Here is a 14,492-nt window from a genome sequence, read left to right as displayed (position 1 = left end):
AGCAGCTGCCACCCTCGAGAGACCCCAGCTCTGCGCGTGGTCTCCCGCAGATTTAGTGTCACCTTCCTGCCCTGTCCCCCCCTCCCCCTGTCTGTGTGCGGGTGCTGAGGCGGGTGGGCAGGCGGTTCCCAGGTTGTGGGATGAGCAGTCCCGTTACCGCCCGCTCTTTGATACGGGTCGCAGGTCAGTTCCCGAAACTGCTCCGAGAAAAACCCTCACAACTTTTCCTCCTTGTGCAGAACTTTTTCAATTCGAAATACTCTGCTTTCCCCTGTGCTACGAACTGCTAGAAGTCTGCATATTAATGTAAAAACTCTCTCCAAGGAGAAGTAGTACATAAAAGGTTCCTGTGAAAGGGTTTTAAAATCCCAAATATAGTAGGCGTTAAAAACTATGTAAACATTTGTTCGGCATTTGGACACAATTTTTCTGCAGTTAGGTGACTTTATATGGCGTGCTTTTCCTCCAATGCAAGTCATTTTAAGCTGATTTCACATCAAAATAAGTTCTGCTTGCTTGCAACTACTAATACATTATTCGAGGAAGAAGTTGGAAAAAAGTTAAATCATTACAGTTGAAGAGATGAAGCTACTTTCCCCCTAAAGTTTGAAATGACATAACTTTTTTCCTTGCAATTTTACTCTCAAATACATGGTGAAATGTAAAGCATAAAATCTTCAGAGATACATGCTGATGCAAATGAAACCCCTCTGTAAAACGTATGGTGTTCGCAGCCCTTGCTCCAAACTTAAACATTCTTCATACGTGTTTAGTATAATCCACTGGCAGATTTGTAAAGTAATTGCTCATGTAAATCACCCAGTAACACATTTCCCCCTTAAGTTCTTTTGTAGGATTGTCTGATAAAGCCCTTTATGAATAGAAAAGCAATAATTCACATACAAGAGGTGAACTTGTCATGTTGAAAATGGGAGGTAAAATATAGTTGCACGATGAGGCACACGCAGTAGGATCTCTGACACAGGGAAAGGAGAACTGACTGATTATGTGTGGGATTTCCTCTATACCCTCCTGCAGAAAATGAGTTCGGAGCAGCAGAGATGTTTATATATGGAATGCGAAGGAAAGTAATATCAGAATTTAAAGTTTGTTGCAAAGTCTGCCTCGATACTTTAGTACTGGGGCCAGGCTCAGTAGCACCTCACTCATATGTGCACAGAGAACCTTTCCTGACTTCATAAATTTACTTTTTCTGAAGCTGCAAATGCCATGGCTGAATCACAGTCGAAGAGATAAATCGCTTGCACAACTCTCAGTGAATGCAGAATTCTGAAAAGTAAGTGATTTTGCCCCATTCACATAAATTCAAATGTGTTCTTCTCAGCAATTTTGATTTTATTATTTTATTTTTACTGAATATATCAGCCCCAAGTGACTATTCACTTGGCATATGTCTTGCATAGGAAGGGTTAAAATCGGCAGGTATTTTGTCTGATGACTTGGCTAAGCATCTTACAAGCAGGGCTTGAGTGGAAAATATTTAAACAAGGAAAATTTCCCTTTACTTCTCTGTTGTAGTGAGACTTATTAATGTCTTTTTATTTTAAACCAGGAAATGATGCCCCCCACACCTTAAATCTCTGCCAGTTCTTATGTGTGACTGCAGCTTTCCCAGATTTTATTCACATTATGACAGGAAAACTGTGAAGATCGATAACAGCGAAACACAGGTTTCAACATGTGCAAACCTTGATAACAAACGCACCTTTTTTCACCTGTAGAACAGTATTATAGAGGTGTGTTTTTAAAAGACATAAGCCTCTCTGTGCGTACACTTTTAAAATGAAACCACAAAGCCATTCATAAGCAAAGATGAGAAGGACAAAACATGTCTTCATAGTTTCAAGTAGACAACTCTAATGAAATACTCTATCTCTCAGAAAAAGTTTGTTACTCTATCTTTATTAAAAATGCTTTCGTGGTGCATTCTGAATTTCTCGTTAAAGCAGATCAAGATGATGTCAATATCAATCTGTTTATATTCACCACAAAGAGCTGTAGAGAACTTAATAAAGGCAAAAATATTTTCATAAACTTTTTTCAGGCAAATTATTTATTTATGAAATAATTCACAAAGAAAATTTTTACCTCATGGCTTAGATACATTGCATATGCTTATGATTGACACAATATGTTCAGACTCAAAGGCCCATATAGACCTCTTTTTTTTTTCTCTTTTTTTAATCCTAGCAGGAATATTTCAAAACAACCAACTAATTCATGAAGTCATACAGTAATTGTTTGACAGTTGTTTCCAATATAGGAAAATAAGTTATGTATATTGTTTTCATTCAAATATTTGTTGATTTGTTGTTAGAATCCTTTGACATTGACATGCCACAAATTGCATTAGGAGAAATATTGGAGATTTATTTTTGTTTATTATCTTATGCTGTCAAACTTTTCCAAAACCGCTTTAAGAAAGTTTTATTTCACTTTATTCAGAACTGCATGGAAGTAGGTTGTTGTTGAAATAACAAATTCAGCTTTCTGTAATAGATAAGAGCTGAGGAAATGAAGGAAAAGCAGCAAAGTGAGAAGATGCAGAGAAAGTGCTGCTTTCACTGAGAGGCATGAACAAAGTAACTTCTAAATAATCCTCCGTGGTTTTTTACACTCAGGCACATTCTCCATTGAGGGAGAATACAGAGGCCAGTCACAGTTGCTTCTTGAAGGAAAACAGTATAACAGTCATTGTTTATCAAGATGACATAACATGCCATTTTTGCCTTTATTGTTTAATGCAGTTTCTCTTGTAGTTTACTCAGCGTAGATACAAAGAGGGATTAACAGTTAAGCATAAGCATACTTGTTTTACAATTTCAGCCTTTTAGTGCATAACTTACTTACTTAAAGTACTAGAGCCTATAATCACAATGATTTTACCTGATGGAGCATGCATTTCAGAAATATAATCCAACTGTTTACCCTAACACATCATAAATTGCAATTCTTTACAAAAACCTCAGAGATTGACATCCATTGCTCTTAAATGCCTGCTGCTTTAGCACACATCATCAAGAAAGTATTTCTGTATTATTCTCCCTCCGGTTGGTAGTATATCACATGAATTCTAAAGACCGTTTTCTTAAACTGTCTTCAATAATGAGCATTTTGAGAAGCATTTAGTTATGTGTCTGAGGCACTCCAGTGCAAGTTTCTTGGGGTCATAAACACGGCAACTTGCAGGATTTCTGCAGACCCACTTCTTTTCCTTGCACAACTTTTGTCACATGAAATCATCGTGTAACTTTTGTTCCCTGTCTTACACCCTGCAAAAAGTCAAGTTTCTAAATTTCAAGTTGTGTGCCAAAGGCTAAAAACTACCACTGATTATCAAAGAAACAGGACTGGGGACCCTAAGGATGTAGTTGAAACTTCTCTGAAAAGAGATTATGCATTGTGATAGACAGGGCAGCGCTGAGAACAGCCAATGAAACAGCATGCAACAGAGGAGCTAATACCATGGCATCATCCCAGATTCAACAGATGTTTTCTAGGGGGATTGGATATCTGGTAATGGGAAATGGAACCTTTCTTTTCTATGTCACTGGTTTTAACACAGGCCAGTAGCGATGGAAAGTCAATAATATCCGTTGCTTATTTGGTAGCTTTCCCCACTGCCTGGTAGAAAAATGTCCTTCTGACTGTAACACACCATGGCTGGCCAGGACTTTCCAGCACCCCGGTGGCACTGCTGGCAAAAGGGTCTTGTACAGAAATGCTTGGAAACCCTTTTCCCTGTGAGCAGTCTCCCAACGAGGGCCAAGGAACACCAACCAGGCATAGACTGCTCCTGCTAATGGTGTGTCTGCAGATAGTTAAATAACTCTGGCAGCCACAAAAGATAATTTATCACTTTACACTATCATAAAATCTACTGGAAAATTAAAAATGCTAAAACACCAGACTCCCTAAAATCATTTACATGCAGGAATCCACATAATTGTATAGATTTTGATCTTAAAAATGCTATGTAAAAGGCATTCATCCAAAGTCTGAAAAGTCTCACATGCACATACACATACATATGAAGTAATACATAATGAGTGTCTCCCAACAAATATCAATAGAAGTGACAGCATTTCTTCCCACGTTTCAACCGCAAGTTCAGCAAATCAAAACAACTTGAGCCCCCTGTCCTGTCATCACCCCCTGCCAGACAGAGCCACTACCTTTCCCTGCCTGAGTTCCATATTCATCTTCCCTCCAGCATTTCCAGCATTTCTATGAAGGTTAGTCCAGATCAGTTCAAAGTGCACTGAAGTCAATGGAAGAAAAAAAAAAAAGCTGTAAGTAAGTTGTTATTACGTTAGGTCCTATATGCAAGTATTTTTCAATCTTATCCCTAAGGTTCACTGCTATGAAATTACAGTATTCTGGACATAATAATATTAAAACTCATTACAGTGTCTCCTAATATAAAATAACAATTCTCTACAATTGAAGTCTTTGGCTCAAGAGGAGTTTTCTTTCATTTGATTTCTTGTAAATAATTTTTTTTTCCATTTGTGACTTCTCACTGTGTTCAAATCTTTATTTTAATGTGACAGACTACAAGCAACATGCTTTTATTGCAGAGAAGATTTATTCACAATGATACTGATGCAAAGTCTCAGATTAAGTCTAGGGAAAGAAAATATCTTACAAATATGTATATATATATATATATATATATACACACGTATGTATGTATTTCACTTCGCAAAAAAAGTGCACTTTCCACTCTTGTGAACCTCAAATGCGTAGCCACAATATATGGCCCAGTAGGTGCAGTCACAGCACTTGGGAATCTCAGACACACAGTGCATTGGTAAAATTACCAAGATGCTGTCACTATTTCCAACTACAGATGGAGGAAAGTCATACAAGGTAAACAAGGCAATGTAACACATGGTCTTTAGCAGTCTCTCTTACTCTCCTATGAAGCTTTCAAGCACACACGAGGACACACAAATAATTACATTCAACCAGACTAATGTGTCTAACTTTCAGAGTGTTCAGCGCTCTGTGTAAGGAAGGACTTGAACTTAATCTGGCCTTACCCTCTATATCATGAGCCAGTCCATCTTACTAAGACATGATGAAACACTGCATTCTGGGGGATTTTTATAGCAAAAAGAAGAAAGATCAGCATGTTCACAGAGTCACAGAATGTCTGAGGCTGGAAGGGACATATGGAGGTTATCTGGTCGCATCCCCCCGATCAAGCAGGGCCACCTACAGCTAGTTGCCCAGGACCTAGTTCCGCCATTTGGAGACTTCATGATTCTCCCATAGTCTACATGACTGCTATAACTTGTTCCTGATCAGAGACAACTCAAAGGAGCTTTCTAACCTGAGTGAGAAGCGCACCGTGACCCACTTTCTGTCTGACCTCTGCATAAGAATTAATACACATCCACAACTCTTTTAATGGTTAGTCTTTGGAAACAGGTAACCTAGCAAGAATGCCACCTTGATTAACATTAAGGCTTGTTGACACCAAGATTAATATATACCGTGTCCTTTAGTTGTGAAATGGTAGTGCCAATGACTTTGTTGAAAAAACATGAAACAACTGTAGGCATCCTTTAAACTTATTCAGGAGTTTGTTTCATTTTCCTCTGTGGTTATCAGTCTTGAAAGAAGTTTCCTCTAGAAACAGTCATTCCTTTAGGGAAGAGCACATCACTCTACACAAGAAGAAGAAGCCTTAGCTCACTTGGTTTGGCTCTCTCACTTAGAAACCTCATTGCTGTTCATACCTCTCAGTCTTTGGGAGCTGGATCACATGTCCGTACACAAGGTTTAAGCACAGCGTGAATCAGGCAAAAATAATGCTGATGGATCGGCGTTCGTTTACACTTGGGATCTTGATGTGGTGAAGTGCAGATCATGACCCAGAAAACATGTGTGTCCTTGTCTACTTCAATGCCTGGACAAACTGATCCCGCAGAGGGTGAACAAATAGTCTTTACAACTTCAATTTTTTTTCTCCTTCCTGATTCCACTGCTTTTATCTCCTTTCATTGCTCACATAAAACAGGCAGTTACCTTATGACATACTAAAATATTTATGTACTAGACTTCTTATTTAACAATGGCCAGAAATACCCTTAATAGGCTGGTGAAAAACATGAATAGTTTGTGCAATTTTCCTGTATATGTTTTATCCACTCAGTGTATGCATCAATAGAACAAAAAAAAGGAAAAAAATAAGGCAAACCAAACAAACAAGCAAACAAAAACCCAAACTCAAACCAAGTAACTCATCCCTGACCAATCCTTGCCTCTTGGTGCTTTAGCATTGCAAAATACACTGATATTATTGACATTAACATATGCATTGAACTAAGGGTCATTAGCTATTTTTAAATAAAGGAAATAAAGCTATGTACTACATTATGACTAATATATGAACGAATCACTCATACAGTTACCTGTAAATATTTGTGATTAATAGCTCTATATTTGTGGAAAGAGGCACCTCTTTGAAAGACTGATGCATAGGATATGGGCAGAAATTAATCTGGACTGTGTGGGAATTAGAGCAGTTGAAAAAAAACACAGAGATTTAAAAGTTATATCTATGAAAGGGCTATGTGACCTTTATGAGCCCTTAGTCACAGAAGCCAGAATGGCACATAGGAAGCATCCCTGAAGGTAATCATACTGGTGCCTTGTTTCTCCTTGTCAGGAGCTAGAGACAGCCCAACTAGCAATCCAGCGATGCAGCAAGGAAGCTGCACACTGTGATGTAAATTCAGATGAGTAAATGCAGTGCACCAAAAGATGAACTCCTGTTTTTTGATGAATACAAGTGATGTAACACACAGAGTGACTCCAGACCAGCAATGGAGTGTGCGTTCTCAAGAACAGGCACAAAGAAGAGAGGGTGACACTTCATGAAGTATAGAAAAAACAAAGGTTTTGGAATTTTGCACATCACTCTTTTGTTTGACTTCAGCAGGCTTTGCTGAGAGTGTTAATCAAAAGGAGGGACTCAAGTATGAAAACAGAAGTGCCTGTTTGAAACAAGCTAGAAGTATAGCTTGTACCTAGGCTGCTAATTATGACAAGCAGCCCAATGAGGCAGTCAGGCAGAGAGAAGTAAACAAAAGGATGCATCAGACAAAGTAGCACCTCTCCTATACCAAACTTCGTGTATCATTGAGATCCTTGAAGAGATGCATTTTAACACAATCTGTATAAGGACAAAGTCCTTTTTTCCTTTCCCCATTAATGCCATTCTTGTAGATATGCAAGTGTTAGAAGAAAAAAAGGCTACTTGGGAAGGGCTCATGCATAGCAAATTTGTTTTCCCCCTTCCCCATCAACTGTAATTACAACCATTCAGACAAAGCTGGTTTTCCCAGTAGGACTGGCTGAAAACGCACTTCATTTACATGGCCTAATTGGGCTTTTTTGGCCAAGGTTGTTCTATACACTGACACTAGGACTAGGTACTTAACATTGAAAAGTTTATTATTGTGGTATTGAAGTTAAGGATTTCATTACTTTGAAGTTAGAAAATTCAGAAGGAAGGTGTTTCCTTTACCACTGGTGCTTCAGTAATGTGTACATGCATAAGAATAATATTGGCAATTATGTTGGCCCCAAATAGTAAAGAGTCTGCAAATTAAAGTCATTTTATTTTCTTCTTTCTCTATGAAAAAAAATTAATTGTGATGTATATACTATTGCAAGAAATGTTGGTTATATAATCCTGTGGCCTTCAGACATCAGTAAGCGGATCAGCTGATTTGTGAAGATCTACTGCAGAAGCAGTTTAAGAAAAAATCATATTCTATATTCTGCTGGGTTTTTTTATCTTTCATTATTTTGTTTGTATCTATCTTGTCTCTCTCAGCAAGACACACAGTTCATGAATATGTATCTTATAACCTTTTCTAAGCCAAGTGCACTGGTTTAGTTTCAGGGCCTTCCATACTGTACATGTCCTCTAGAATCAAGAAAGGTTTTGCACAGTCATCAGTGCAAACTCAAGCCATGTCTAGGAAGAAAATTTACATAAATATTTCACCAGGCCTTAGTCTAGGCAAGATTCCTGCAGCTGAACCTGTTTTTCTGCATATTTAATTGCCACAGTAATTAGAACATAAGGGCTCAAATCCACAAAGATATTTGGGTGCCTAATTCTCATTAATTTCAATTGAGAGGTGGCACTTATGTCTCTTTATGGACGTAGAAGACACAGAAACCTCAAGAATCTTATCTATTATAAAACTCCCAGATAAATATTACTATCAGCTTCCTCAGAGCAGCAGGAATTTTATTTTAATTCTTGATGAAGGCACATCTTAAGCACAGGAAATTAGATGATAACAATGGAGGCTGTATTTGTCTCTCACTTTCTTTGCACCCATCCAGCCATTTTGAACTGCAGAAAGTTCCCAGATCATGGGATGCTTTAGGAAACTCAAAAAAGCAAAATATTCTCTGGTGACTGCTGGAAAATGAAGCTGGTAGTTTATGCTCTTTTATGGTCTGATAAAACCCCATAAAGCCAGTGGGATGAGCATGGCTCTATACCCCTACCTAATCCTCAGATGCAAAGAGAAACGGTGATCACACCTCCAGACATGAACTCCTAAGACTGAAGTTTCTGGACTTAAATGTGACTGTCCAAGCCTGGCCTGATGCTCAAAGGCTGGACCTGCTGTGCCACCCTTCTCCTCCCAAGTCACACATCCTTATCCCTTTAATCATACCGTGGCAAAATTCCTGCAACTGTATTGTAAGCCATAAAAGGGAACTTACCTAGTAGAAAATTACCTTTTTTGTCTCTTTTGTTAATTGCCAGTTCAAAACTACAGTATCTGAGATTTCCTTTTTTTTAGGGACTTTGTCAGGAGACAATAGCTAACCTTTGGAGGCACGTCTCCAGAGCCACCTGTGTGGGCAATAGACAGTGATGACTACCATCAGCTGCTCTTGAAGGAGTTTCTCTCTTTTCACCCCTAACTACTGAAGAAGCCTAGCCTCTTCAACTGGAGTTGTTATTTGTGTGATATGAATATATACCCAGAATTACATGCTTAATCACAATCTCCTCACTTTTCTTCCTTAAACCTCAGTCTAAGCTTTGCTTTCATATACTGTGCAACCGTAATGATACTTCCTAAATAAATGTTAGAAGTACAGAAAGTATATCTCCCAAAGATAGAGCTTAAAGACAGAAGAAACCATTACAAGCTTTGTTTTGTCTTTCTGCATAATTCTGGCCATAGAACATTCAATACTGGCTCTGCCAGGCTATAACTGCTGTGTGAAGATAGTATATCTTTCTAAAGATGTCTGTCTTGATTTAAAGACTTCCAATGCGTAAGGATTCACAGCACTCCTAGGTAACTTCTTCCAGTGTTTAACTATCATCACACTTTAAAATGTCCCTGACCTGATTTAGAACAAGTTCAACTTTCAGTTCTACTTTGTTTTATTTTATATTAGTTTAGTTTAGTTTATTGATCTGTGTTATCCAAATGAGATTCTCTCCTCCATGTATGGACTTATAGACCATAGTTTCATTGCCAATTACCCTTCTTTCCCATAAAGTAAGCAGATGAAGTTTCCTTCATATCTTATCCTGGGTAATTTCAGTATCTTTTCTATGTCGTTCATCATTCATTTAAATACTTTTTGAAGTAGAGACATTACAACTGGTCAAAGGTTAGATATATTCTGTTCACTTTCAAACTTTAATGCTTTTCTTACTTTCTTTGCACTCTTAGTGCAAATGCTCACTTCATAAGTATTTGAGATTCACATATAACTTATATAAACATAAAATATCTGTTCTACCAAGAACCTAGTGATTTACTTTTTTTTAAACTTAGATATATTTGCTGATAAACAATTAATGTTTCTAAATCAATTCTCACTCTTTGTAGAAAACTGTTTTCTGCTTTGGGCTTTTTTTTTTTTTGGTTAGTTAGTTAAAGCATTAAGAAGCTTCTTGTGGTTTGTTTTCTTTGATTTATGTGTCAAAATCAGAAGAAAATCTTTCAAGACTTTGAAAATTACTAAAATAAGCACAGCATATTTCATCCTCAGACTTCTCATGGCAAAAGTCTCACTAGTATAATTTACTAGAGACCTTAAAAATAAAGGATTTCCTTTCTAATGGAAAGAAACAATCAGTTATTACTTGTAGTTTCTGTCATAAGCCTGGGCAGCAATATCACTAAATAGTACAGAGTCACTTTTTTATACTGACTATTATATACTTGGGCTTTAATGATAAGATCTAGGAAGGATTCTGCCTGCTGAGACACCAAGTTATAGTCTATCAAATGAAACCAAGCTAATAACTATTCCCAGGGCAAGACAAATCTGCAGGCACTAACTAGGTTAGTGGCTATTACACTTGACACTTAATCTTGAAGATGATAGATAGTGAGTAGAACAGAGGGGAATATTGAACAGTAGAAGAAACCATTCCTCTAAGGTGATAACAAACTTGTGACAGCACCTTGAACATCTTTCTTTACAGTCAAGCCAAAGCAACTTGAAATAACTTACCCCTCTGAAGGAGCCAAAGGTAAGGTTTGCACAACTTTTCTCATCATGAGTGCTTTTAAGCCTAGACACCTGCATCAAGCAGACTCGCAGTGGGAAATCCAGGTGAAGAAGAAAGAAGTCAACCCATGCATCCATATGCTGCAGTAAAAGAGGGTCTGCAGCAGCCTAGGGCACTGCCTGTGGCATTGCAGGTCAGTGCCTGTTTGATGGAGACAGCGCTTAACTCCTGTCACATGTGGATATGAGGTGCTTCACAGACCAAGTACCCCTTTGTGCACCAGTGTCAGCAGACTGCCACCTCATATTGTGCTGGTGGTCATTGTTTGTGGATCACTGCTCTGGTGGAGGTCCAACACAGCTGCCCCAGGTGCCAGGAGGACAGCTTCCCAGCCATCCCCACTGCTTAGACCAACTCCTTCCAACATCTGACTGACAACAGAAACGTGCCACATCATGAAGCTTCAGCTGTGGGTGGCACAAAACCCACAAGCAGATCTCTGTGCCACCAGGTTTTGTCCCAAGCCTCTGCCAGCTGTTAGCCAGTCAGTCTCATACCTATGCCCAGCAACAGGGGCTTGGGTAGTGCTGACCGAATGCATGTTTCTAGTTCTTTGTGGTTTTCCAGAAAGTATAGAAGTTAGTTTTGCTCCGATTTGAAGACAGTATGGATTTAAAGGTATCTGACACCTCATTCTCTGTTGAGTAAAGGGTTCCTGGAATGGCTGAGCATTCAGGAGCCATGGGTGTCTGCTATGGAGCACACCAGACCAAAAGATGTTTGTGTACGCAGGCAAAATGGAGGGGAGATCACAAACACAAAGGACAAAATGGACAACATTTCCAGTGAGAAGCTACAGACGTCTGGTCATTGAAGAGGGTGCCACTTTGGCACAGTGGCACCTTCAGTGACACATTTATTTCCATGCTTTTCTGCTTTTATTTGTTTGTCTGGGCAAATATCTTAAGAAACTTAAAAAAAAAAAATTGTTTAAATGTCAAATATAAATCGTGACTTATTTTAAACAATGGATGTGTTTCAACCAGCTCTTTGACATTAAAAGGCATATTTTGTCTCACAACCTGCTTAAAGCAAAACAAAAAGCTAAGCTACAGCTCCTCACAAACAATGAAGGCAATAAATACAGTAAATTACTGTTTTATGTGAGACAATATACTAATGTTAACTGAAGGAACGGAATTAGAAAACAAACTCCCTCTGGGGACAATTCTCACACCCCTGTTTTGGAAGGAAGCAGAGTTTACTTGTAAATAATTTAATGCATTTATTCCTGATAGACTGGACTGACAGGTCTTCCATACACTGAAGCTTTGCTTCTCTGATAATTGCAAACTTTTTGAACTGAGAAAGTTGTCAACTGCAAAGGTCTCCACAGTCACTGTAGGACTATCTAGGAACATACAGATGTGCTATATAACACTAAATTTAGCTATCATGCCAATCACCATTTAATAATAATAATATTCCTTCAGACCTACTTCTGTTTATGAGTACATAAATAATCTCTCATTCAGAGTCATATAACAATCCCTTAGCAATTTTAACAGTTGCCTACATGGAGAAGCAATAGAAAGGAAAAGACACATTATTATCTGGGTTTATTTAGTGCAGTTTAGCAACTAGAATAAAAAAGAAAAGGCAGCTGAGCCTGTAAGCACAGCATGCTAACCTCTGCTGTGCAGCAATACAAAAGAACCAGAACAGAAACAACAACTGCATAAATTGTATCCCCTGTTACCTGCCTCAGAAAGTTGCCTTACAAAATATTGGACTTTGTTCTTGTGTTCGTTAACACTTCCTATTCATGTCTACTTTTCATGCCATTTTTTTACCTGCTTCATTCACAGTGTTGATATACCTTCTCTCAACTCACAGAAATATAGATAGTAATAGACAATAATAGATTAGATTCAGAGTTTGTCAAACCTTCTTGTTTCAGCAGTGAGAGTACAGAGCTATTGTAATCAATAGCTTCTTCTAATTCCTTTCTCTATCAACCACTCAAATGTATCTTCATATGCATCCTATGTACCATCTATCCCTACCTTCAACCTTCATGTCGCCTTCCTTTTCACAGATGACTATGAAGCACCAGGGCTACCCAGAGATTTCTTAAGACTTGAGTGGAAAAGAACTTGGAAACCAGTCTCTTGACTCAGAGATGAACAGTAAGAATTTTGGCACTGATTTTTCCCAGAGATTATTATTCACAGTTGCTTATTCCCTGAACGGTCAGGGCCAACCTTGGAGACCATAGGCACAAATATGTCAGCATTTCAGAGCCTGCTCTAATCTAATTTGTAGCTGTGCAAGACTGCTACTTAGATTGGTCACTAAGTAGCAGCAAGCCTCGCTCCAGTCTCAGGAGATGAGACTATTCCGAAGATTGTGAAATAGCTGAGTAACCATAGCATGTGGGGAGGCCACCATTCCCGACACAGCTCTAACACTTATCCTTCCTGTGGAGCTCCCCAAACCACTCCCACCGGTGCAGGAGTTACCACTCTTCCTTTGCTACTCACTGCAACCCAGAGAGCTGGAGAAAGATCTGATGCTACTGCTCTTGCTGGTCTAACCCTCCCACAAATTCCAGCAGGGAAAGACAGTGAAAATTATCTGGGAATGAGCTGAATCAGCTTCTTTTGTGTTGGTGCCATGGCCGCACCCGCTGTGTGGCCAGTTCCACCCAGCACTGATCAGCTTCTGAGTAGGATTTGGGGAAGGCTTGTGTGTTTGTGGATTTCCCCCCACGCTGGGAGGGCAATAACCCAAGTCTGGGAGTGAAAGGACTAAATTTAGGTCTCTGTCTTGGGTTTCTCATAAGCAAAAACTGGATCTCACTACCTTCATAGAATCCTGGAATGAATTTGTAAAGATCTTCACAAGCGATAGAGTTGTGATGTGCAGATTCTGCTCTCTTCAGGGATTTACAGGAAACTGGCCAGTGGCTGTTGGTGCAGGAGGGCCTGGACTTGCAAATTCCTTGGTCAGTGGTCATGTGCCACATTCTTCTGAAGACTGGGAGAAAAGCACAAACCTCAACACAGTCATTTTGGGATCTGCCTCTGCAAAGAAAAGCAACAGCCCAGCAGCTGGTGGCCCCCACCTTTTACATGTATAAAGGAGAGACGTTTGAATGTGCTCCTGAACCACGTCACAACCATAATCCTAAAAGATCTGGGGCACACACACTTGAGTAGGATCACAGTGTCTTAGGACATTTTTAATTTTGAAGAGAAAAAGGTTGATGAATTGCTTCTGGACGCTCATGTCAAGTGTGTGATGCCAGCTCAGCAGCTGTCACTGTCTTCAAGTTGCAGTATCTTCATCTCTGGTGCCCCACCCCAACAGGATTTGCACACAGCCTTTCAGAGGAGAGGCACAGATACCTGCATCAGGAGTACTCAGGGTAGTAAGGGCTTTTAGCACACAGCGTCAAAGAAAATAGCAACAGCATGTTGAATAACTGGTTTGATGTGTGTGCTTCACGTAGGTTAATTTAGGTGGATCATCATCCTCATATTGTACTCCTGTTTCCTAGAAATACCCTGAAACAGGCACATTTATGGCATCCTGCTGATATGAACATTTCTACATTCATCAAATACATATCTCTGCTGCCACTAGTGTTTTACCTTGTGTCTGATTTAACTGAATAGTCAAACTTGAACTGGATAGAGAATTGGGTAGACACTCTAATTTTTGTTATTTTAATTTTTAATAGGATCTATAATATACAAGGACTTGCTATGGAGACAAGAATGAGACACTGAGAGATTTTTCACCTCACAAAAAAGAAATGGCTGATCAGGGTTTCACAGAGGGGCACTGTGATATTCCTGTCTGATATATGTAACCTTGTGTTAAAGAGGTTTTGAAAGTGTCCTTGCTGCTATTTACTGGGTATCAAATTATGTACATGTGCTTA

General features: G+C 39.0%; 1 long non-coding RNA gene across 1 annotated transcript; it reads left to right on the top strand.

The window, feature by feature from the left end:
* The first annotated feature begins 6 nt into the window (after nt 1–6).
* Nucleotides 7–14,136, top strand: LOC108640246. Its single transcript, XR_001921038.2, has 3 exons — nt 7–1,297; nt 12,642–12,732; nt 13,488–14,136. It is a non-coding gene; the product is annotated as an uncharacterized LOC108640246 (long non-coding RNA).
* Nucleotides 14,137–14,492: the final 356 nt, after the last annotated feature.

Source organism: Manacus vitellinus, unplaced genomic scaffold (assembly GCF_001715985.3).
Source record: "Manacus vitellinus isolate BGI_N305 unplaced genomic scaffold, ASM171598v3 scaffold_1_pilon, whole genome shotgun sequence".
Classification (NCBI taxonomy): domain Eukaryota; kingdom Metazoa; phylum Chordata; class Aves; order Passeriformes; family Pipridae; genus Manacus; species Manacus vitellinus.
The sequence above is the reverse complement of the archived record's forward strand: the minus strand, read 5'-3'. Positions and strand labels throughout refer to the sequence as shown.